Source organism: Neodiprion lecontei, chromosome 1, assembly GCF_021901455.1.
Source record: "Neodiprion lecontei isolate iyNeoLeco1 chromosome 1, iyNeoLeco1.1, whole genome shotgun sequence".
NCBI classification, from domain to species: Eukaryota; Metazoa; Arthropoda; class Insecta; order Hymenoptera; family Diprionidae; genus Neodiprion; species Neodiprion lecontei.
The window spans coordinates 22,289,673-22,316,560 of NC_060260.1; the positions used below are offsets into that span (position 1 = coordinate 22,289,673).

At 38.8% G+C, this 26,888-nt stretch overlaps 1 protein-coding gene and 1 long non-coding RNA gene across 3 annotated transcripts in view; one reads left to right on the top strand and one right to left on the bottom strand.

Annotated features, from left to right (window-relative positions):
• LOC107218025 (alpha-2A adrenergic receptor) overlaps positions 1 to 26,888 on the bottom strand; it is a 199,578-nt gene that overhangs the window by 166,747 nt on the left and 5,943 nt on the right. The gene's annotated exons all lie outside the window — the stretch shown is intronic.
• LOC124293663 lies at positions 8,639 to 10,093 on the top strand. Of its 2 annotated transcripts, none has more exons than XR_006903550.1 (2): positions 8,639 to 8,965; positions 9,121 to 10,093. It is a non-coding gene; the product is annotated as an uncharacterized LOC124293663 (long non-coding RNA). The 2 variants fall into 2 exon arrangements; XR_006903549.1 differs by having other exon boundaries at positions 9,659 to 10,093.

Sequence of the window (26,888 nt, forward strand, 5' to 3'; positions counted from 1 at the left end):
CAGTGGAAGGTTGAAAACATCATACAACGTGTTTGAAATGTTTCAAATATTGTGTAGAAACAGTTTCTTTGTAGTCGAAATCCAAACTTCTAGCACGAACGAAATTATCATTTCATTCTCATACCCATTAACCCATCACTATTCTTGTGACGGGCTATATGATATCAGGGATTGAGAGCCAGAAGTAAGTGTGTACCTTTCCAAATTTGGTCACCCTTACCATAACGATGCTTCGGAATACTTGAAATCCACGTTATTCGTACAATGGAACAATACATGCCGGGAATTGTAATTTTTGACAACGGCTGAATAAACCGTATAAACAATAGTATGAAATAGAGGGCCTGTTGTTTTGTGCTTGATTGGAATTCGGCAAGAGGCAAGGTCAGCCGTGAGACTGACGATGAGACTCGTGATCTCGAGGGAGACAGGCTGGAATTGCGAAGGCGTGAAGACACCCAATTAATTTATCAGCTCAAGCACCTTTTGTTTATTGTCATTTGATTTCACCTCTTGGGTTATTCTTTTTGAGGCAATTAGAGTTATTTAGAAGAGGTAGGCGCTAGGCCAAGAGGGAGGTTTATTGAGCGGGTCGCCTGGAGTATCACGGGTATCTGATTTTTATTGCCTGCCAATTATTTGGGTGTTTAAAGCTCGGCGAAAACTCGCCCGAATTATTTAGCCCGGTGATTGATCTCGCAGCTTTCAATTCATCACTGACGACAGACAAAGGTCCTTGCTGCTGTCGGCACAAGATCGATGGAATACGGAAAATCGAAGGATGGCTTTTGAATCAAGCAGATTAGTTGGTACCCTGATATACCTACGTGAAGAAAAGCTGCGCAGTGACCCCGCCTTGGGATACTTCACGATGGTATTACACGCGAACAACATTGTAATGTGAACTTGACGTAATTAGTACATATTATTGGCCAAACTTCAAATTATTCCTACGTTGGGCAATCGTCGAATTCCATGTGAAATAAGTAATCGCTCACATCATTTCAGCCACATTCTGAAGACTATAAATGCGTTCGATAAAAGTGACATTCAAAAATCGCTGTCAATTGCCCTACGCCTTTTGTACAAAGAAATACATACAGATATATCACGTAAAGTACAGTTCGTGCAGATCGCTAATTGAGGGATGTTGTACCCTTCGAGTTGAAAATATTTATTTCGAACGAATTCACGATTAAAGTCTCACACGATCCGTCTAAAAATTGCTTTCAATTAACCTTTGCTATACACACCTCAAAATAATTCAATACGATACACACGGGGTGGATGTCACCCCAGCATTAAAACTCTTTCTACGTCAACACTTTTTCATGTGCTGCTCCACAGAAATTGACAATGTTTATTGAACCTTTGGTTAATAGGAACCATTGTAAATTTTTATGGAGCAGCACATGAAAAAGTGTTGATGTAGGAAAAGTTTTAATGCTGGGGTGGCATGCACCCCGTGTGTATCGTATGGAATGATTTTGAGATATGTACAGGTTTGAAATTGGTGGTAGGAAATATTGACAGAAAGTGCTACAACGTTCATTTTCAACAACTCACCTAGAAAAATCTACACTCAAAAATAGTTGGGGTGGATCGCACCCCTAAGTTCCAGCAAAGGTTAATCAACTTGAAAGCAGTACACACGTCGTTTCGGCCATATGAGCTACAAAGCACATCGGTGTTTTAGAATGTAGGAAATGAAGACTCCGCTACAACCGGGCAGGAAATAAATAAGATTCTCAGTTTATATTACCCTTCGATTCTTAAATTGAGCAGTGAATACCGGCAACGCCATACGTTACACTGGCGCCCATTTTCAAATTAAGATAGTTCTCGTCATAGCGTCATTTAAAATCTGGAAAACAATCATGTTCCGTTACACGAATTTATCTCTCGCTATATGCGTATAAGTAAGAAAACACACGCCATATTATAATGTAACCTTACATTAACTGCAAGTATCACACACTTGTAGCGATGACATTTGGCTTTCGGGACATACGTATCACAGGTACAATTGTCAAGAACATAACTTACCAACTCTGCATTTCTCTCTCTCTCTCTCTCTCTCTCTCTCTCTTTATCTATCTCTCTCTCTCTCTATCTATCTCTCTCTCACTCACTCTCCCTTCTGTTCGCTATCGCTCTTTCCCCGCCAGGAAATGAGATCGAGCAAAAGTCGATTAACTTATCCCGGTGGCAACCAAACCAGGTCCTCGTACCTCACCTCGTACTTCGAGGTTAAAATTCTTGGCCAACTGATTATCGGAGTTTGTATCCGTCTAATTTGCACGTGGGTATCGTTAACGAAGCAATTCTCATCCGTTCAATTGTGAGGATTTGTAATCCAGCAAAGAGTATCCGCCAGGTCCCGAGTCCTATCCTCGCATATATCAAGATCAGCGGTGCCAAGATTATGGAGAAGCCATTTCAGCTGCGTCTGCATTTCTGCTTCGTGAGGCTGGAATGGTAGGCAAAAATCGAATACGCGGTTTGTGCTGACCAGGAACGGCGAAGAACGCCGGAGGCGTCATTCAGCGCGTATTCCAATCGGGACTTTCCCTCGTCAAAAAGTTTCTAACTACTTAGTTCTTCCCACGAAATGAATAACAATTCCAAGACAGCGTCGGCAGGAAGTGTTTACCCAACTCAATTCGGCCGCAGGTTAAAAGCGCTTTAACACTCCTGACAGACACGTATAAAAGTGACTTATCATCATTAAATATACGTCCTGCAAGCGCAATAAAAGTATAGAAGTTGGGACGTGAGGTGTAGATCTCACGTACGCGTCTAACTGCAATTCAGAGATATTACATTTTTCGGAAAGCGCATCACGCTTCCAGCGGCAAGCTCCCTTGTTAAAGTGGAATCAATTTCTTAGCTGCAAACTTTGCGAAAATAAGAATCTCTGAGAGATTGCTGCAAGCTCCGCGGAATTTCTATGGGGCTTTACGCAGATGTATATATGTATGTGTGCTAGACGTATACGTATAGTGCATGCGCGGTAGCGACGCTCGAGTAAAAAGACGAGGTGTTTCCAGATTCGTAATTGGCAAATGGCTGCCGAGACAACGGGGGACATTAATTACCTAAACTTTTAATTCGACGCTCTCTCCCGATTCCGCTCATTTTGACACTTCCCGACGGAAACTCTGATCGTCGTAAGACCCTACTTGAAATTCAGACTAAGCCTATAAAAACTTGTTGCTATTCGGCGACTCGACTGTACAGACGTAGCACGTTATGGCAAGTAAAACTAATTTCACTGTACTTTATGTTTGTTCTTGAGTTTGAGATTCTTTTCTTTGGAATCGAGTGCCTTGAAGAGGTTGTACAAAAAATCATAGGAAATATTTTAATTGTTAATGTCTTTGAAAAAGACGCATTTCTTTTACGAATCCGAGCATTGGGCTGGTGCTTTCGAGAAAAAGGATAATTTATTTGTGTTAGACTCGAGTTGATCGCTCCTCCTTGTTGAATTTATAATTCAGTATCCATACAACCAAGAAAAGATCTAGACAGTCGGACTTTGTCTAGATTTATTCAGGAAATAGACAAGTACACAAACCGAAGTTTCTCGAGCCGGTTTTATTGAGCGTGTTATGAAGTAGACACTTGTAGCGATTACTTGGACGGCAAATATTACGGCTTACAGGACCGTGTGAACCATACTCCATAAGCAACAGGCACTCGTTATACTGCCTCAGCTGTGGACATTGACATAAATGTGAGGCAACGAAATTACATATTTATATCGAACGTGGCTTTTGTGAGTCTGCCAAAACTACAAACATTACGCAAACGATGGAATAGCAGTTTCATTATAGCGATAATTTATATTGCCGATGAGCGTGTATTTCCGACAAAGAAATAATAAGTGTCATAAATAAGTACTTCTCCGCTTGTGCCAAAAGCTATTACACATGTTTAGTCGTTGGTATCTGATGTGTGCAGAGTTCGGTTCTCATTGTCCACAGTATCGTAAAAAAAAAGGTAAAATTAAGGTAAATAACATTTTAACCAATAAACAATACCTTCCGATCTTCTGAAAACTTTTACACGTCAATGATTCTGTTATATTAAAAAATAATTTATATTTGTATAGATCATATGTTGAGTTGTCGTTATGTGCAGCAAAGTTTGGAGGTGAGTCGAAGTTTACTGTTTGTCACGGCTCGTCCACTCCATTTGACAACGATACAGATACAGGTGAATATAATCCCGAGCGATGAAGTTTGCTTCCGATATCGCTAACGACCCGTGCATAAGCTAGTAAATCGTACATGGTGGGCGGGGAAGGAAACCGGAGGAAGGATGATGTTGAACATGACGATATTGGGTTCCGGCACACTCCAGATGCGGTGGATATAGAGCCGCGACATTGCCGCTCGCAATAAGTAGGCACTCCACGAGGCAAGGCAAATAAACAAGTATCAGACTGCCTGGTCGTCCGTCAGTATCGTGTACGAAGGTCGCTTGGATCCCGATACCATTATATAGCCATTGTATTTCGACCTATGATAAGCCTGCGACAGATAAAATCATTCTCAGAATTTTCTCGTGGACCAACAGCTTGATAAATGAACGTAAATGAGTACACGACAGTTGGAACCGTCATCTGAGAAAGAGAAGTAGCGTGTTATTTATGCATTAAACGGAGCCAGTTCAACAAAATATTCTTTGACACACTTTTAGGCCAAAATCAAGTGATCCATGTTTCGGTGTTTCATCGAATGGGTATTTATTAGGAAAAAAAATTTGAATACTTGTTTGTGATATCCTGTATTCTTCTGTTTATTCGTACGGATGAAGTGATTTAGCATTCTTATGTTGAATGCATTTCATAGTATAATTATTGTAACCTCTACGATCATATTTCCTTGAATATCTGGGTTACGTTGGGTATAAAATATTCGGAAATGACAAGGCAGGCGAAAAAATAAGCAGCATGTTCCGAGAAAATTCACGGTTAAATAGAACCTCACGCAGCAGGTATCGTAAAACGAGTTTGCGATATTTTTTTCGCGCCGACAAATAACCATTCAGCGATATTCCGAAACACGGGTCTCTTTATTTTGACCCAAGAACGTGTATAAAACCATTTGTTAAAATCGCCGAGTCCTATCGCGCAACCTCTCCTTGTGATTCGGAATCAGCCCTGAGCGGATTGGGGTGGCAGCGACAACGACGTCGTTTCGAGTGGCGGGCGCCATATTTCGCCAATGATCTTTTGAAGTGCAAAGTTTCACCGGTGCCGGCCGATTTCCAGCCCAGTTATGATTCACGGTCAATTGCTACACCGTCGCTGGATTTAATAAGTTTCCATCGTGTTCAAGTAGTGGTGGGATGCAGGGGTTGAGGGGGAACATATTGACGTAGACCTGCCCTAAATACGCGATTTCGCGAGGAATAGATCCATGTCCGAAGTGGTACCAGAGCTTAAAGAGGGGTGCTAAGCTGTTGCTCTCGGTTTTATATTGCTTTTTGCCCTCTCGTCTTCCCTCGGCGACATACTTTATTCCCTGTCAAAGTGATTTCTGACTGAGCGGGAAGCTGCCCTGGAGGGGCTGATTTTTTTTATAACAGAATAATGCGATTCGTCTTTTGGGTAGTCTTTTGGGTAACTGCTCGCGTGTGACTTGTCGAGTCATTACGCTTTTAATGAGCATTCTAACAATTTGCTCCGCTTGTTCTTTCATCTCGTTCCAAGGAGCCGGCCCGGTCAGTAGCGCGGGGGCCGCAAAAGTCGAGGGGTGAAAGGCGAAGAGGGTACAAGCGCTCGAATTCAATCGATTGAGACAAGGCGCGGTGTCGTTCGAGTACAATGGGGTCTGGGAAATGAAATTTTTTCCAAGCGAGCCAATTATATAAGGCTTGCCGTGAACTTCAACCTTTCCGAGACGGTGATATCCATGGAGGTCGACTGCTGAGACTCTCACCGACGTGTACCTATTCTGAGCTTGTTCCAACAAAAAAGCACAATGCTCCCACGTTCACAGTTATACATTTTACTTATTGTTACAATGTGGTTGATTGTGAACATAATCGAGACGATATGAAAAAAACCGAGCACCACTCATAAACCTTCAATTTCCAAGGTCGTTATTCTCCTTACTTATCTAACACTTTATGCTTATCGCCTAGCAAGTCCATTTGCCAACTTTCAAAAATTCAAGAATATGGGTTCAAAATTTTTGTTGGAGACTTTTCAAATTGACAGTATATCTCAATTTGTAAGCTACTACGATATATGCTAACCGTGAGGCTATCCTATTGCGATCGAAACCAGCCATTTGTTATAATGTTTAAACATGGGTTCAGGTATTTCACATTTGATTGGCTGAAGTAATTTATTATGTTTTCCTTTGATGCGTGCAACGAAATATGTTTTGTATTGAGAACGTTCATTAATCTTGTTCGTCAGTTGGCGTTCTTGATACCGATTAGCCGAGTTGGCTATAACAAGGGAATCGTTACAGCATCGGAAACGAATCTTTCAGGATATAAATTCAGAACGGATGGCGGAAACGAACATGACATCCTAATCCTCAGTGAACGTAATTGATCGTTCGGTGTAGTAACGCCTTTCCCTTACGCGTATATGAAGCAAAAAATGTAGAAAATTCAACCACACTGACAAAGTTGAAAAAATATTTATATTAATTGAGTTTGAGAAAAGTGACCATTTTTTTTTTAACGTTGACATACAGCTGAAATTCTTTATCGTTTTACATAATGAATATACCGACTACCTCGAAAGATTTTATCAGATTTCTATACTTTCACAGAATTTCACATGACTTGAGAGTCTTCATTCGAGACTTGAAGGAACTTTGTGAAAATATGAGCCGTGGATTCGAAATTTATAGCAGTTGTGTATAAGACGAATCTACGACAGTTAAATTATCTACCCATTTCCCTTCGCAAGGTACCAGTGGCCAAAATTTAGGAAGATACGTGGCGACAGTAAAAGTGCGTCAGTTTGGAAACGGGATCCCACTCGACTCTCGAGCAACCGTTTTCCGCACACTTCGCGTGGAGCGACCGGCTCTACGGAGCTTTGCATAAATTACGGCGATGCTTTTGCGCTTGAAATGAGACCCAGTTGACGCTACTCGTTCGTTTGGATTACTGACGACGTCGTTTGGCCAAGCAATGAATCAATCTGCTGTTCGCTGCGGGCAGCGTATCGGTGCGCTGTTTGGGGCGTCATAACCCTTCCAACACTTTGGTAGATGAGAGTGCTCCATTGTTATGCCCATGGCTCCTGGAAACCGAGGTTCACGTGTGTCGTGAAACGTGGACCACGCCGATGGCGTACCGAGGTTAAAAAAAAATTTACCACCTATAAGGTTGAACCATGACGCCACATCGAGATCGATTGAATCCAATAGTTCAAAACCAGTGGCATGATCGGCTGGAGTGCAGCTTAGACCAATCGATCACGCTATTAATCGTACCTCATGCGATCTGATGAATTCTGGATCTATATGATTAGTCCGATTGATCGGTGTGGATCACGGATTCGCAGCTTCTAGATCGGGAGTTTAGCTCGTAGAAAGGTCTTGTTAATGATTCAATAATGAGATCAAAGCTCACTTTTAAGTAGAAACACATCTGGAAAAGAATTGGAATCTTATAGGGTTTTCAACAATGAAGCCAATTTTAAAACTCTTTGTCCCTAAGATGTGAATTTTTCAGTTACAGACGTGAAGTTGGTACCATAAATTGAGCAGAATATTAATCATCTATCACGATGACAGGTACATACCTTGATTCCCTCTATCATGAGCAGAGCTCGCACCTCTTAACATGAAAAAATCAATTAAAGCAAACACAACACAGGGAAACTTCTTATCCAGATTCTAAAAATTACGTTACTCGGTTTAAATGCACGGAGTCTGCAAGTTTGCTGTTTTCCTCGCCTTCGGTTTTTCATGATGCATTTTTTGTGATGCATGACCCCTGAATCTGATGAGGCCGAAATTAGTAACGTTATTTCAATAAGTCAAGTTTTACAAAATCTTTATTTTGCAATACAAGGAATATTTGAAAAGTGATGAACCGTAACAAAGTGAAACATACTCATATTTTTGAAACTTGACTAATTCCAAGTCATTATAAAATTGCAAACTAATGATTTAGTCCCCAACCTTTCGCTACACTAACGTTACTAACTTCAGTCTCATTCGCTCTAACATTCTATTCAATTTCGGTATCGACGTAACGAACCGCTAAGCACTGAATCAAAGAGCACCATTTTTGCATTAAAAAACAATCCGCCACGATGATTCGAACATGTAACTTTTACAACATCGGAATAATGTAACCTTTGCAAAGTTTTTAGTAACACAGCTTTAGCATATCACCTCAGCTAGTCATCTTATAAGTGATGACGGGAAATTCGGGATCTGCGTAACATTAACGATGTCGTTCTGAATAAATTTAAAAACCGCTGCTTAGATCTACCAGGATGAATGCCGAAGTACTCATTGAAAGATGAATCAATCTACCTCACGAACCAGGGTTTGTTTCTTCGGTACACAAGCCGCTTGGCATGTGTTCCGAGGTCTGTTTCGAGTATGCGGAAACAATTTGTACACACATGATGCGTTGAATGGACCGTTACTATTTCGTTCTTGTCTCCACTGCGCAGCATTGACGTGCCTGGTGAACTTCTCGCCAGACAATATTAATAACTCGAATATGTTAGTGTCTGCACGGGAAACGCAATCGCGGTAGTGGCAGGTGTCTGGAGCAGAGAGTCGAGTGTACCGGCTGAAACGGTGGCCGTGGCAGAGTGCCGAACAGAAGTAGGACGTTCTTGATGTATCGACTGCTCTGAATCCGTATTCAACCAGTTGCCACAGAGCGATGCTGATTACGAGTGGAGACTATCCCGAGAGATCGAAGAACAGTGCGCGATTTTCGCCATGGTCTTGAAAATTGTCCATGGGTAAGTACGGACCTCAATATAAGCACCAAAAAGCCAAAGTTCAAAATTCCATAAAGTTTCTTATGGAATTCAAGTTGGGAGCGTCGTTTCATTTTTATTCATGCGCGTTTTCAAGGAGAACTTGCACTTTTTTTCTAAGATTATTTGTTTGGAAGTTTGTAGATATTTAAGAGGATTCAATTCCTGTGCGGCTTGCGTTTGTACAAGATGCGTTCCTTCAACGACGTCAGAAAATTCACATCTCCATTATAATTCAACCAAGCCAAGTCTGAGAGACTAAATTTTGTCGAATAACCGTTGTATGCCTCGAATGTGAAGAGCTTGCTGCATACCTAGGGTGCAATTACGTTCTATCGATTAAGTCAGCAGGTTGGACGATAGGATATGTGTGGGTAGTCTAATTTCCAGTAATATCAACTGAAACAAACAAAGTTGAGCGTTAAAATGCAAGTTTAATAGAGAGGAGGGAGAATAAAAGTAATATCAAAATCGAGCAGAAAGTCGTTTGGCAAACGATCGATGTACATGCGCAGCGCAATAATTAATTCGCTGATAACGCTAGGCGTGATTTTTCAGCCAAATAATGGCTCGTTCAATTAGTAAATTAGAATTAACCTGCATTCCTAATCATAATATCTTGACTGTTTATCAAGCGCCATTAGCACAGGGGTTGGGTAATTAATTGATTTACAGTTATTACAGTTACGGCCGATTATAGAACAACAACACGAGCATGATTTACGGACACGTATTTTTAGACACACTGCCCACCTGAGTTCATCTTTGCTAATCGCGAGGCTAGATGTACTTTTTACGTGACACGAAAATGTCTGTGTCATAGTTACCTTAACGTGAATTGTAAACTTTCGCTAATGTTTTAAACAATAAATCACAACTGACAGTAAGATATGGTTTTACTTACCGCCACGATACAACGTGAAGCCAATTTACACGCGAAATTGTCATTTCACCAAATGTCGCGAAAAAGTTTACGTACAGTAAATGGGTAAAATATTGTAATACACACTTCATTTTGAATTAGGAATAAATACATAATCATCCGTTTAGAATAATCGAAAATTTGTTGAAACCCATTGAAATTGAATATTGCATTAAATTGAACAACAATGCGACATTGTTTTTCTCTCCTAATTGAATCGAGCGGAACGCGATCTGGAATAAAGGGATAAAAAATTGGCCCCACCATTAGTCACTGGCAAATGTAACGAGTGGGTCTCGTTCGATATCGAGAGAGAATCGAGGGGCCGGGGTATCGTAGATTGAGAAAGCTTGATAAGCGTAATCAGCTGGAACATGATTTACAAGAAATGCTTAGCCTCGTTATTTCGATCACTCGTTCGGCTCGTTCGTTTTCATCTACCCTCAAATACGCGCCATTTGTTGTACCAGCAATCTATCATGATCAAAGTATAATTAATTATCGCGGACTGCTGAGATATAACGACAGAAGTACGATTATGAGAACTACCAGGGGTTGTGCCAGTTTTCCGAAAGACAATCGTCGATCATACGTCAGGCAGCCGCTGCCCATCAGACGGTTCACTTAAATACGATCCTAATCAACTTCGTACGTCAGTGGATTTACGGATTCTCATCCAACGTGGATCGAGGCCCGCCGAATAGACCCTTGCAGACTAAAAATCTCCAGGGATTAGACTGCCCCGTATGTGGTTGTCTCATCCAACCTTAAGACTCTGTTATCGAATTTCCATATTAGAAGCCTCACGATTCAATTACAACAGTGGAGAGGTTTGACAGCTGATGAGGTAATTTTTGCACTCACGATCGGAATACGACTTGACAAGTGGAACTCTATGCAAAGGAAAGAAACCGGATGAATTGATCTAAGGATTTCTACTGTCATGGACTGACGAATTAACTGATTGTGATTATAATCTTTTTTTTTTGCCATTCCACGTCGCACGATGTTCAACGAAAAAGATTACGACGCTCCCTTGAGCATGGCTCTTTTTGCTGGAACATATCGCGTTACGACGGCGGTAAATTTTGATGGGGATGAAGTTGGTAACGTCAGTTTAACGACGCATGTTTAGGAAAATCGTTGCTTCTCACCCTTGGGATTGTCTGAAATTCAACTAGTAAATCACAACAAAGAAAACATGTTCATATTTTCCAAAGCCAACTCTTTGAAAGTCCTTATAAAATTGTACAACGATTTGTTCCATGATGCTTCGTTACGTTAACGTTACTAACCCCAGCCTTGTAAATTTCGCCAAGAAATAAATCTGGAGAATATTGTTCGGCTTAAGATTACCTTCTTGTTGACACAAAAATTGATGTAATAGCTGGTCAATTTTACAGGCATTATGATTTTACCTGGAATTAGTTTTGTTCACTTAGGTGTAATGATGAACTTTAAAACGCGTAAAATGTATTTCCGCTGATTTCATTTTCCAGCACAGCGCAACACCGCTTACGGTGGCGTCGGCTCGCGTCACGAGAATCGAGTTAGCCGCAGAAATCTTGATTCCTTCTATGCGCGGCGCAGGGTTGCCGGAGGGTGACAACGGGCTGACACTCTAAATTTTGCTATCGGATGCTCAATGAACGATTGTCCGTGTGATAGCGGAATGTGAAATAAATCGGGTGGATGAATTAAAAAGTAACCAAATATCAAAAGTAGATTCCTGCATTTTTATCCCGTGGAAATGCACAGCATCACTGATTATCATGAACCCAACTGTAGAATCAAAATGAAATTTATGACATTGAACGCAATCGTGGATGTTATATCACAAAATTGGCAATGATTCGGCAAGTTGCAGTATCAATAGAGACCGTATTGCCATTTTGATTGGAGAATCTTCAGCGTGCGTCAGTAGCATTGTAACGTGAGAATGGAAATTTTGTCAAACTGGAATCTAGAGTAAATTAGCAGGGGAATTCTCCTAGCAACCCGTTTGCTTCGTTAATATCTACTTTCCATTCAAGGAGTACAAAAACACCACCTGCAGCGGACGGAGAATATTGAGAAAATAAAATAAAAACCGTATACAGATATTAAAGACAATGAGAAAAGTATCTCGGAACGAGTGCCATGTCCCATACTCGAATGGAAACACTTTGAAGCACATTTTATCCTTTATTCATTTCTGTTTCCATTCCATTCATTCAAAGACTGCAGTTTCCCCGGGATTTTTGCCTTCGTTGCTCAGCGTAGGATGAAGGAAAATTACAAGTACTAGTTATGCAGCATGCAGTACAAGGGAAGATTGAGAACAATAGAAAATTGTAAAACCAGGCGATTCGGCTTTTATGGATGTCAAAATTACAGTTCAAAACCATAGCTAGGATAACCGGTTGAATCCGTTTCCACATCTATAAATGGCTAACGATCGAAATGGATTGACAGGTGTAGTTACAGTTTAAAAATTGAGTGATTATAACTAGAACGTATATCGAAGTGTTCAAAGAATTTTAACTTTCGTCACGGATTGAACTAGATTGAAGAAAACAAACCAGCACTAATGCCATTCACGGTTTTACATGGGTTCAAATTTTTGCAGCACTTAAACAGAAATGGATGGACAAAAATTTAAATGTTTAAAACGTATGAGTCTTAATTCAAAGTTAAACGAAATTTGTACAATACAATCGAATAAGAATGCATAGAGACGAAATTGTACATCACCGATTGGGTAAATTTGAAATTTCGTTACAATTACACGATAAAAAAGTTCAAACACCCAAAACGAATCCCAACTCATCGCAATCATTTTTCGTTTGCTGGTAGCCACGCGGCAGTATTGGAAGTGAAATAAGAAATCTTTTGTTTTACACACAAGTAGTTTAGCCAAAAGGTTTTGCTTTTTGCGCCAGGCGTAACCGTATACAGAATCTGCGTTCGCATGCGTACTTTAATTTTCATTTGAATATAGCCAATTCGGTTTAGTAATTTGTCTAAAATTCTGCGTGCCAAAAACTCTTCCTCCGGCTAACGTGATGAAAACGTCATGGAAAAATCTTAAAAATGTAGTTCAACGGTAGAAAAGTGTATTTTCATAAGGTGTAATGAATTATCTTACACGGTATAGAAAATATGAATTTTCCTAAACTTCGAGCATTCACCATTTTGAAACGAAATGTCGAAAGGTCTGATGAAGTTACGAAAACATTGTCTAGCTTCCTTCTAAATTTCAGCCCAAGTGGTTTATTTGGTATCGTGTTCCCAAAAATCCGATACACGCGAATACACAGATTATAATATCTAGATCCGATTTTGAAAACACTCTCAAACAAAGTTTTGCAACTGACAAAACATCTCTCGAAGGTGGTTTAAGATTTTCTGACGTATTTTGCAAAGGCAAACTTACATATAAATATAGGATACTTGACCTTTATAGGGAAACATGGTTTTGAGTATACGTAGAATGAAACATCGGGCCTTTCACGTATTTCCTTTATTTTGGCCATTCAAATCGCACCAAAAATTCAGAAAAAATTTCGACAAGTTCTTTCAGGCTTTTAGTTGAAAATCCAATAGTTTATTCGCTCGATCATTCGGAGGGGAGAGAGCCGTGCGCCTTCTTGTTTACAAAATATACACATAACAAGAAATCACGCGAGCACGAAGGACCCGATGTTTCACTTTAAAGGATAACCCGGTTTACAAATGGTCCTGCCTAAAAATCGGAAGCTCGAACTGAGGTAGAATTACGATGTGATTGGATCGATGGAGTAAGGGATTCTTCGAGTGTATGAATTATTACTGTTATTATTGCCATTGCTTATTATAATACCGGGGTTGGTCGCAGGTGGAGAAGACAGTCGACTGCCGGCAGTTATCCTCACGTTCCATCACGGCAAATTAACTTATTGCCCAACCGTTGAGTCCCCTGCACCCCTACTGCTAGAATGTATCCTGTACCTATTTACTTTACTCTGGGTTGTTGAGCACTCGCGAAGGGTTTCTTCTTCCATCGCCCCTTGAGTATCAAGTCACGTAGTTTCTTAAATTTTGTTTTCCGAGCCGTAGGTACCCGTCACAGACAATGTAAGCGCGGCATTTTGCTGTCTTACCCGCGAAAAAAAATCCACCCCACCCCTTCTTCTATCCCCATGGTTGGCTCTTGGTGTGGAAGGAGAAGAAATAAGGCGATGCGAAACTTGGAGGATTTCAAAGCGACGCAAAGTTGGAAATCGGGAAGCGGCAGGCGGCTTTTCTGGCTTCCTTGCAGTGGCCATCCTCGAGGATTATACGAATAACGGTGACAACTGAAATGCGGCGGTCCGCCGGAAATTTCTCAATCTCAACGCCGCCAAAAAATAAATGATGGATATTTCCCACCCTGTCGAGATGATCGCGATATCCTCGAATCTGCCCGTATCTCATCCTAAATACATTCGTTTCTTCTTTTTAGGGCTGTGTTAGTCGAGATGATGCCTTTTCTAGATTAATATTAATAACAAATTTTAGAGGCTGACACAGTTTATAAACTGCACAATTGTGCTATTTAGTTGTTCTCTGGCAGACCTTTCGGATATACAACCGGAAGAAGTGATGGAAATGAAAGAAAATGTGGAAAGACGTGATCGTAATACGGTTTTCTTCGAAGTGTTGTGACTGCGAGCAAGTAATCGATTTAAAATAGACCTACAAGTGTGTTCGGCCTGAAAAAAAGGAGATTTTTTTTTTGCAATTTCAACAGTTTTGTTTTTGATTAACCAATAATAATGATTCTGAAATTATAGTCCCCGATGTCAAATATTTTGAAAAACGTTTTCATAACGAATTTGAATAAAAAACAGTAGTTTTACGCTAAGACTGAATATTCAAAGACGACGAATCGGTTCAGTTTGGAATGTTATTTGAAGAACTGGTTGATACTCAATCGATCAAATTGTTCGATCTTTCCTGCTAGCCAATTTCTTGAATTGGTGGTTTCTTGGGATTTGTCAAGATTCGAAAGGTAGAGTTTTCTACACGAGCTTTCTTGGAAAGACTGTGTGAACGAAAGATAAAGAAAAACTAAGTAAATATTGTGTAGTATGATGGTGAAAAAAATGACAATTTCAAGCTCATATATTTGATGGACAAACGTGCAATTCTGAACAGTAGAGAAATTTTTCCAAATTCTTGAATCACTTTATGACCTTTTTTCCGTAGGACTTCCAGTCCTTCTTTCGTAGTCTCTGCTGTACTTTTGCTATTTCGCTTGGGTGCCATTGCCGAGTGGTGAAGTCATACGCTATTAGATCAGAAGTAAGAATTTCATTAATTTGATTCATGGCACGCAGCAGGACGAACTTTTGAAAATTGAGAGAAACAGCGGGTACCACAGTCAGTTTCAAATTACATAACGTTTACGAGGAGAAAGGTCTTGGAAATATCAACGGTTTACAACAGGAAATATTTGCGAATATAAATCAGCTCAGTAGCATCGATTTTTCCATCACCCTGCCAGCAACGTCTCAAATCGTCGCAAACAGGAATCATAAAAATATGAAATCCACTTGAACTCGTCAAGAAGGAAACCACTCCAGTCTAATGAAATATCCTCGCAACAGACAGCATCCGTGATACCGATGAACACGGGCGAAGAGGCAAACACTGAACGGCGCAGTGCAAATAAATAGCGTGCAAACCAGTTGAGGGTGCTCGATATTACGAGTTACGATTTGACGTGCGAGGAAAGAGAATCAGCCAGAAGGTCCCCTAACCGTGTACAACCCTTAGATAGGCGTGTTCCAGTTCATTTGTTGTTCACATACCGTTTCGTTCGAAGCAACCCTTCTGACATTCCTTCGACATCTTGCTATCGTAAGTGTCGCTTCTGCTTGCTGGAAGATTTTGTTTTTTTTCGAAAGTTAGCGCAGGATCTGCCGAATCGATCGTCCTTGAAGTAACTTAAATAACGTTGCCCTTACGGAGAATGGGGCATTACATATCAATTCGACCAGGTTTTGACTTCTGCGTTCCGTGATTTCTTGAAAAAATATTCAGGTGGTCATACAGTATTTCTTGTTTATGATTTTTCAAACCTATGCACAGTTTTGATTGTTTAGAATTATTAAAAAATAATAAAAAACGTTACATTTTGTGTCGTTAATTTTAAGATCGGTCACATAATACAATGGAGGCGTACTTTTCGCTGTTCGATTTTATAAGAATTATTTAAGATCCAGTAAGGGGTGGAATAATATTTTTTCATGATATATATATATATACATATATAAAAATCAATTCGCTACCTTCAATTCAATTCAAAATTCATGTGATATCGAGTCGAAGAGTTTTTAAAATTTTTCACAACACTTCAAAAATGTTTCAACATTTGTGTTTGTGGTGTTAAAACTTCTAGAACAGTGAAAAAAATGGAGAAGAAATTACTCCATCGTTTGACCCATCTCAATATGATCAAAATAAGAAATTTTAGAAAAGACAATTTTTAAAAACAAAACGAACTCCATTTTTTGATTTTAAAACATCGATACAAGCATCATATCGCGTGATTCGATAAGTGTTACCGAGAAGTCGAGCAAGTATGAAAACTGGCACAAAACCAGACAGTGAAATATTTGATAAGCCTGTGAAATCGTTCAAATCACATACAATGATCTGTGAAAATTGTGTGAAATTTCTTGAAACCATGGGAAATGTGCTGAAATATATTTTCGAAATTATCTTAAATTCCCAAAATATTCAATCTGAATTACACAAAAGTTGATGAGAAATCGTTAATCGTTATTGTTCTTTGAGCACGATCCCGCCTTCATTATTACATGAACAAATTATTCATAGTTCTGAAAATCTGTTAAGTAGGTATTATGGAAAAGCACTAAAGACTCTTGATAGCATTTCATTAGTTTCCTGCTATTAATAGTGCTTTTGTAGGAAATCGTAACAGTTTTTAAATATTTTTAATTGCTTGCTGAAATGGTTCACGGTCACCAATTTTTTCTCCGCGAGTGCAGATTTGTGGAGTAAAAACGATAATTACACTATGCAAAAAGGTCTCGCGGAAATGCGAATCCTGCAGAGTGAAATACGGCTTCGTGTAACATGCATGTGTGTACCTTGGGAAAAAATGAGATATGCACGGTACGAATATTTACAGCCTGGCACAACATTGGCAGAGGTCGAGCCTCCATGCCGTGTTTTGTTAGTGCGGAAATCGAGCCTAAATAGTTGCTGCTGTTCCCGAGATGCCCTTCTGTTCCAGTCACGATCACCCGACGATCGTTAACAACTAATTGCGAATTCATTAGTTTCATCGACGCAGATCGGAACGTTATTGGTAGAGCATTGGCTAATTATTTCAGAAAATTTGTATACTGTGCGAAGGTGCTGGCACGCGGAATTCTCACCGCGATCAATGCCAAACTCTGTATGCCAGGGGTATGCGTGGAATATATGTACCCGCCTGTATAGGTATAGGTATGAGTACGCATAATACACATTACGTGCCACGCCTGCGGGCTGCGCTTGGGAGGAAACGAACTGAACCAGTAAGTCAGACGAGTGATTTATGCTTGCGTCTGATTTTGTACTCTGATATGTGCTTTCTCGTACGTTCCCTGCGTGGGAATTTTATTTGTTCTCTATTTGAAGCTATTGTTAGAAACTAAATATTCGGAATTTCCAAAGGGCCTGTTCGTCAGTTGAAATCGGAAAGCACTTTTGACTAAAGCCACTCAGGAATCAGTTGAGTCATTCACATTTGTTTATAATTACTGAAATCGCGTGAAATCGCGAAAAGTCTGGTGAAATCAGTTTCAAATTGCTTGCAATCGCTTCGAATCATTTTTAAATCGTTACAAATTCTCTGAAATTAGGTAAAAACCGTTTGTATTTGTTTCAAAACAACTTGAAATCACTTCGAAATCCTCAGAGACTCTTTAAAATCAGTTTGAAACCATTAATGACCATTATGAAACTGCGCGAAATCGAGTGAAATCAATATTGAACTGCTTAGAATCGCTTCGAATCATTCTTTAACAGTTTGAAACTCTCTGAAGTTTCGATGAAAATTTTTTATAATCATTCTAAAACTGCGTAAAATTGCTTCGAAATCTGTTAGCACCATTTGTAACAATTCCGAAACTGCTTTAAATCAAGTGAAATCAATTTCAAACCGCTTCGAATCGATTCGAATTACTTTTAAGTCGTTTGAAGCTCTTTGAAATCAAATAAAAATAGTTTGCAATCGTTTTGAAACCGTTTCAAATCACTTCGAAACCTATGAGACTCTGCGAAATCAATTCTAAATCATTTACAATCATTCAGTTTGAAATTGCTTAAAACCACTTAGTATTGCTTGATACTCTTTGAATTATTTTGAAACCGTTTGAACTCATTTTGAAACATCTAGAAATCGTTAATCGAAAATTTTCAGAATCAGTTCAGAAGTGTTTGGGAGCGTTTGAAATCTCTGACTGATTGTGAGTTGGAAATCATTACTCACTTAATCTGTGAGTGAATAGTCCCTCGAGAGTTATACTAAATATGGAAATACAATTCAGGAATGAAGTGTGCTACAAAGAACAAATTTTTGTGAAAAAAATGACGATATTATATTTGTTTCGCTTTAATTGGTCATACAAATCAAATTATTAACCGTCAATGTTATAGAAAATCTACCAATTCACAAGTTATCATTTTTATCATTTTTTCGCACTCATTCGCATATGTGTACCACCTAATCTCATTCTATGGAATTCAAAGTTATCATATTATTTATCCGACAGTTCAGATTTATATTTCTTTTTGCGTTTTTTTTTTTTTCAATTTTAAAAACTATCAATTCCCCAGAAATAGTTTTGAATGATCTTCTACAACTATATTCGCCGAGGTACTACCATTAGAAGCTTTCTGGGAATAAATAAATAAATAAATTCGATGACCTTGATATGTTTCCGAAATATCCGTAAGTGTGAATCATTCGTAACACAACTATAGTCGCACTGATTAAATATAATTTTCGTGACAAACTTTAAAAATGATGTAAAAACGAAACCTTGCACAGATATTTTCAGACAAAACTATTCCAAGATCAATATTACACCCATGACATCCGGCATTACAATTTGGTGAATTTGTTCTTGAGTTCGAGGTTCCAGCTGTTATTTATCTACCCATATAAGGTATAAGATAAACTATGCTTCCCTGGAGGAAAAGGAATAACAAAACAATTCAATCAGAAAGTAGCGGGGAAATGGCCTCTTAAAGATGGGATCCTCGTCCTTTTCGTGCGGAATTAATAACTATGGTTTCCATTTCCAATTGGATCAATGATCTGGAAAGAAATTCTGTGGTAGGATATAATGTTGACGTTGAATTGCTTTATCTCGGAAATTGTACATCAGAAATTCGAGACACGCGCAAAAAATCATGTACCTACTTCTCAATTAAGATGAAGAAAACGAAAAAATTGTAGTGTTCATAGTTTTCTATATGCGATGAAGAATCATTTATTCAAAGTATAGTATCAAGATCTACTCTAAATATTCAGAAACATGAAGGGATAATTACTTTCCACGGCATTACTCTTGTACAGTTATAAAACGAGAATTTCCTTTTTAATGTGTCTTCGAAGCAGAAGAAGTTCAGTTAGAAGTGATGGAATAACGAGAATTTGTTACGATTTTTCATTGAATTAATAACTTCTTATTCATGCATGAACTTTCGGCAGGAGAATTCGAGAAAATATTAAAATTTTATTAGTTTTGAGATTTGTTGAAGAGATCTGTTCCTCAGGTCACTCAGTGTAGCCATGATTTATTAGACTTCGACAAACTAGTCACAATGTGAGCGCAGACTAGTTTTTTTCTAAACTGAAACAATAATTGAAAAATATTTCATAAACTTTTCATCCAAAAATTTTGAATATACAGATTTATGAGATGAGTACAGATCGCGAGTGAACGAGGTATTTTTTTTCTTTGATCACGTCTTATTTTACAAGGCAATACATGGTCTAGATTTTACCGAAAATCTTACTGCTTTGCATACAATTCTACGAAATATTCAAATTTCAATTTCCTCAAAAATTCTCTGTTCAATCACGACCTATATGCACCTACTAACAGAAAATATGACGTTTCTTGATTTCAAATAAAGTTTATCATGAGTTATCCTGGACACGGCGAGGATAATTTTTTCTCCAAGAACCGTTTCCCGAGGGCTGAAGTTTCAAAATTTCGGGATGAAAAAATTTTATAACAAGTTGTTCACGTATTTGTTCTTTTACGTGCTCAAGGTGCGAATGAAATAATTTTTATGTTATATTAAAAGAGAAATTTAAAGAAAATATGTTGTTTTTTTTTTCTTTCCATTCAAAATTACATTCTTCCATGTAACTCTTTAAAAGGTTGGCTTACCTTCACCATTTTACACACGAGATACAAAAAGTCCGTTTTTCATCAGGGTGTAAAAAATTAAGAACGACTCTTGACAACGTAGTAAGGAATGAGACTCTGGCCGCGCGTAAAGCTCGCTGACCATCGGTCAAAACACGTCCCGTTTCGCGTGTAATATCCCATGTGCACATCGCAATATGGGGGCTGCTTTCATCGATTGGCGTTGAAGCAAAACCGGCCTTTTTCGTGCTGACCTCACGCCCGTAAATGATCAAGACAGCCGTGAAATCCGTAGCTGGCCGTATCCGTGCTGCAGCGTATAAATTTGCGGGTCGGTTCACGAGATTACCAGGTTACGCTTCCCCAGGGTGCGTGCCGAGAAGAGGTTGCCGCGCGAAGGCTGCATCAGCTTGGTACCCAGGCGGGTCAATTTTTCCAGCACTCTACAGGGAGGCCGACTTCCGTCCGGGTCGAGTTCAGAGCTAATTTGTTAGACGTTTGATGTCTCCTCCCCTTAACCATTTTCCCAGTAGTGGCAAAAAGTATTTTCGAAAGTCGTATTTCAGAACGCTTTCGCCGTTTACTGCTGTCGGAATAACACTGCAACGTATCAAGTCGGTTGAATATTGAATATTTCGTATGAAATTGATGGAAATCAGATTTTTTAGTATTGCAAGGACGTACGATCAGTTGGAGACTTATTTCATTAATTTTTATTTATGTAAATTGAAAAGTCTTATCGTAGTCTAGTGTAGATGCATGTCGTGATGATAATGAAATTGTCATTTTGTAACTGTAGGTGACTTGTACCATACTAAACGCAGCCTGAAATTCACGAAATCAGACTCACGATTTTTTTAACGAAAAAATTATACCGAACACACTTCCAAACATTCTTAGCATCATTTCAGAAGCTAGAATCAGTCGAATTATTTTATGAAAAATAGATCCTCCTTTGCAGCTCATGTAATAATCAACTACGATAATATAAAGAATTAGTTGAGAAAGAGAAAATTGAAAAGAATATCCGTGCGTGAATTTCAAGGCGTTATTAGTATTGGATAAAGCTTCTTTAAATGAAATTAAAAAAAAGCTTCATTTAAAAAACACGTGGCTGAAATTAAAGTTTCTAAAAAGCTTGACTTTGTAGAATAACAGGCAGAACTTCTTGTTTCCAAATCACTTTTGAGAATATTCTTTTCTTTTCTTATTCAAATGTAACAAATCGAAACGTAATTTTTGTAAGACTCCTAATTCAAAATCAGATTCAAGTTAAGCCCTGTCGTGAATTGAAAAGATTGTAATAATTCAATAAAACCAATAATTGTATCTTGTACGAAGTATCACGTTAAAATATACGACAGCTTCAAGTGCTGCGTTAGCACTAGTGCAAACAATTCATTTAGAACTGTTTGACGTATGAGCTATACAAATCCATGTTTTACAACCATACGATTGGCATTCAACATTGAACACATTTTATTAACCATGGCTCAACACCACGAACTGCATTCTATATCTTGTCAGAAAAATCGTGTTACTTGGAACTGTTTACCTGCACTCACATTTTATCGTCATATAATTTGCGTCAACTTATAAACACGCTTCGTCGATTCGCTGAACACCGTTAACAGTATTTGCCATAGAAAATAACGTGATAACGAAACGAGGTATGAATTACCCTCCGTTCGTGAACTTTGTGAAACAAAGCATTATCTTGTGAAAAATTATTAATAGCATTTTTTCGCAGACATTTAGCAAATCATATCGCTCCCTGACAAAAATCAACGGTTCGATGCAGTTATCATTGGAAAACTTTTCAGAATTACGTAGCGATGCGATTTACTTCTATCCTGAAATAATCCCGGTGTATTACTTCACGCACTGGGGTTTCTTAAGTCGAGTGATGCACTTTCTGTGTACGGTACTAATTAATGAAATTAATGAAAAAGTGAAATCGAATTAACGATCCACGTGCGGTAATCTGTACGACGCGGCGACGTATGAGTATGACAATGAGGAAAAACCCGTCCACCCTCATTTCGAACAGGAGTGAGTGGGTCTTTGGTCGGAAATTTGAGGGATCCAACTTCGTGTCGAGTAATAAATTTACCAGCCTTGAACGTCTCGAAAATTCTACGAGCTGATCTGAATGGTCAAATAAGTATGTTGGTATGCTGTTCATAAATTTTCTGATTACGGCATGTCAGTTTTGAAATAAAGAGAAATCGTATTCGTCGCTGGAAGGCAGAAAACATATCTAAAATTTTTTATTCATTAAACCGTCCAATTTTAAGAAGTAATAAGATTTATAATCTAATTCAGCATCTAGTAGAACGATATTACCGTACAGTTTTCATTCGGGGAATGTTAAAGCATGTCTGGGCGGGAAAAAAAGTATAAAGAATATCGTGTGTAAGTTTTAGGTTGAAATTCGAAATATTGTGGAAGTTATCGGTGATTTAGCTGAAAGGCAGTCGGGCGGCCGAGCGCGTCGTTACTTCGCTAAACTTTGAATTCGATTATCAGTAAACATAGTTTTTAAAGTAGCTGGCTGAAATGTTTTCTGGATGCTAGTATCAAGTTACTCCAAATTTTGATACAATGTTGTTGTATAGTTTTTCTCCCTCGCTTTGTAGGATTTCATTTTTTTTTATTTTTTTTTCCTTTATTCCATCACTTTTATTCTTACTAAACCAAAGATATCGAGAATGTAGGGTAAAAGACGAATGCTTTGGAATAGTTTATCACAGCACAAAAATGAATCAACCACCGAGACAAAAATTTTATTACAAACGTCGTAGTGTTAAATTGATAAAACGTGGATATCGATTTATCGGCAATTATCTCTTTGAGTATAGCCGTGGAAACGCTGATCAGTGACTGAAATTGTTTGTGACAACAGTGATGATGCAGCAGCAGAGGAGCAGGAAAATGATATTGTGTATACGTTTGGTATCTGTTAAGATGTCAATATTTTCGTTAAATAAATCGTTGAACAGTTTTGGGATCAATGAAAAAATTCAGTACCCCAATATCTCCGGGAAAGTCTTGGCCGAGTGGAAAAAAATTCAACACTTTTGCAAATTACTTTCAATGGTGAACCTGAGACTGGAAGGTTATTTGAGTCGGCCACAGTGGATCCATACAGTGTAGGGTTAAGGATGAATCAAGGTAGGCGTTATTGGAGAGGAATAGGTTAGATGACTGCGGGGTTATTTAGTGAGTAAACTGACTACGGTGGTGGCAGTAGACGTGGGTGTATAAAGCCGTGCATAAAGCTTGAATTATTATTCTTAGCTCGCGGATAAAATCAGCACCGCGGTTTCGAGTGCATGGAAGTGAGTAGGTGTAATAACACGAAACTGAGGAGATCTTAGGGAGAAACTGAAACTCAACACGCTCTATCAGTTCCACGGAAACTTATTAGCAGCTAAGGATAGTTTAAATTAGTATTAAAGTGTTCCCGACAGATGGAATACACGGTTGGATGTTATACCGGAGGCGCGACGGTACATTCAAGCCAGCTGCATGGGTGGGGGTGGAAATTGAGACCAGGGGCGAAGGGGTGTGTGTACGTGTGTAGCAGACTCGTTTCTCCGAGCTTGGTAAGTTGGAATTTTTCTCTTACGTTTAGTTTCACTTTGAAAGTGGTTCCCGGTGTAACGTCGCGTACAGCTCTTAAAAACAGAGTCCGCGTTTCGTAGCTAGAAAGGTGGAAAGCTCGGAAGCTCGCTTTAATTCCATACATGTGCCTGAAAAAAAACATCCAGAGAAGGAAAACGATTAACATGAGAAAGACGAAGTGTTAAGTTATACATGTATGTATTGTATATACATGCATTCAGACCCGGAAGTCACCGCTGCTAATTGTCCCGACACAGATTGTCTTCCGCTTTCTATTATTCAGGCATATATTTCGCATGGGGAACAATTGGAGCATGGTGGTGGTAGTCGAGGTAATTTGTTATGTCAATATAATTTTATTCAGTTACATATATGTACGACGTATGATATACAGAAGAGCAGATAAAGTTGAAAAGCTGAAACGATCAATTCCTCTGTATAAATCTCCGAGCTCTGCGGGGGAAAAAATACTGTATAGGGGAGAAAGTGGATAAAGAAAAAGAAATGAAAGAAAGGCTATGCCGTAAAGTATCGCACGGGGAAAACTGTCCGAATCGCCAAGCTATAGCAAATGCTTTAAGTTCGCAATGTCTCCTCGCTTCAATTGTTGTTGGTTGATTTTCAACCAATTAGTAAACCAGGATCGCCAAATCAACCTTGCAATGTTTTTTGAAAATCGGTTCTTATTTCGAATGTTAAACTTCCAGCAGCCGCATTTCTTTAAATGCTCTGGCTACGGAAAAGCTGCGAACTTTGATTGAGCAAAAATTGATACTTTTTAACAATTTTAGTATGAGAGAATTCTACACAAAGTACTATTCTAACTATTACACAAGCGTAAACTACGGAGAGCTTTTGAAAGAAATGGAAAAAGAGAATACTGGAATATAGCTTAGATACCGATGCATTATTTTAGATCGTAACAAAATGAGAAAAAATCTAACATTTTTGTTGGATTTTACTGTATAACGGTAGTGCGTTTAGTTCGGAAGATTATTTTTTAAAAATATATGTTGCAATCTTCAAAAATTTAATTCCACAACATTGAGCCGATATTGATTACTATCAATACATGGTGATATTGAATTTACAATTGAAAAACAAAAGAAAATCTAGTACAGTCACGTTTTAGAAAAAAAGTTTTCCGAATGGGTCATTATGAATTGGAATTAAACAAATCTACTAGATTTTTAACAATATCGAAACGATTTTCAACGAAGCATCGATGCATGAGCTTTCGTTAATAATTCATACACTTTCTTGTTTGTATCTTCGAAGAGATATTCGTAGCTTACAAATACAACAATTTGCATTACAGAACAGTTAATGAAGGAATGTATCTCTTTGATTCACAACTTATCCACAATTTGAATATTCTCTACCCTGCTTATCTGAAATTCGAATTTTGCAAAGAATAATTGACAATTAGGTATTGCAACAACGTTGAACAACGGAGGCCAAATTTGTTGCGCGATAACAACGAAAGAAAATTCAATCTTGCTAACTTTCGAATAAGGGGTTTGAATTCACGGTAATGTCTTCTTTTCCGCACCAAATCAACGTGCATTTTTTGCGTTAGTGACAAAAAAAAATGACGCAGAGAGAGGGGGGGGGGGGGGGGGAAATCCGCGAGGTAAGCATGCGTTTGAGGCAGGTCGATGTTAGCTAGAATGCTGGGCATATAGCTTTGACAGAGTGAAGGCATTTCCCTGAAAAACCAGGAATTTTTTACGACGTGCCAGGGCTGGTATCGTCGGCAGGTCGGCGTTGAGCAAAAGACACACACACACACACACACACACACAGTCATGTATAATGTATATACGCGGTGCTGTGCGACTAATGGCTTTGTGGCCACGGTTAAAAATGAGGAGAAAAACAGGTGCAATGCAAAGTGAGCTTGTTTTTCCTTTACTTGTTGTTCAAGATCGGTCTATAGATATGGAAGAAAGTTCTGTCGTCCCGCCTGCTTTACAGCTAGGCGCTTATACGTGCCACGACTTTCATCTTGAGGTATTAATTTTGGTCAAACTTTTCTATGCCCACCCCTGTAATATCTACTCTTTGGTTGGCGGTACATGCAACTTTCCATTATTATACGTATCTATATATTATTGTGAGTTAATGAAAAGTAGTCGCGTGTCATATGGCAGTCAACAAATCTCGTTAAATTTCATTTACATCCTTCTTATACCATTTCCCGCTACGGTTAGTGTGCAAATGTACAATCTGGCGGTAAAAACGTAACGGAACGGGGTGTAAGACAGGCAAAAAAAAAGAAATCGTCAAAAGCATGTAACATTACAGACTTGAAATACCACTGACATCAGAAACGCGATACAAATTTAATTTTTAAAAACTACAGCCGCCTTCAGGGTAGAAAAAAAGTCTCACCGTAGAATTGAGAACTTAGAAAGCTTCGCTTTGCTAACAGGTTTTAAGAGATTACATTTTGTCAGCATTCTTATACCGAGTGAACAAGGTTGATAAAGGTTTATGCAAATTACTATGAAACAAATGAAAATAAAGGTACCATTTTATGAGCTGGAGTACCAATGACAAAATGCTTTGATCATACTTGATGGTACTTTCAGTAATCGAATTGGTTCTTAGAGTGATAAAAAGTACCGGAAGCAAGGATTCAAAAAGGGTAAACACAACATCTACACATTAGAGTCTCCTTATACACAGTGCTTGCAGAGAAGAAACTTCTTACTCACAGATAAAAAGTACCAGAGCGAGAGTTCACACGTGTGCCGTAGTGTGATTCCTTTGCCTATTCTACTCTTGGGCATTGTCAACCCTCGCCAAAAAACTATCAACCGTCAACGGTGACGAACATTGCTCTGCAAGTACTTCAACTCGCCTATACTGGTTATGATAAAACTTTGTAACCTGCCAACATCCGTGCGTGACGTTCCAATTCCAATAACATCAAACCAGAGACTATACTTGC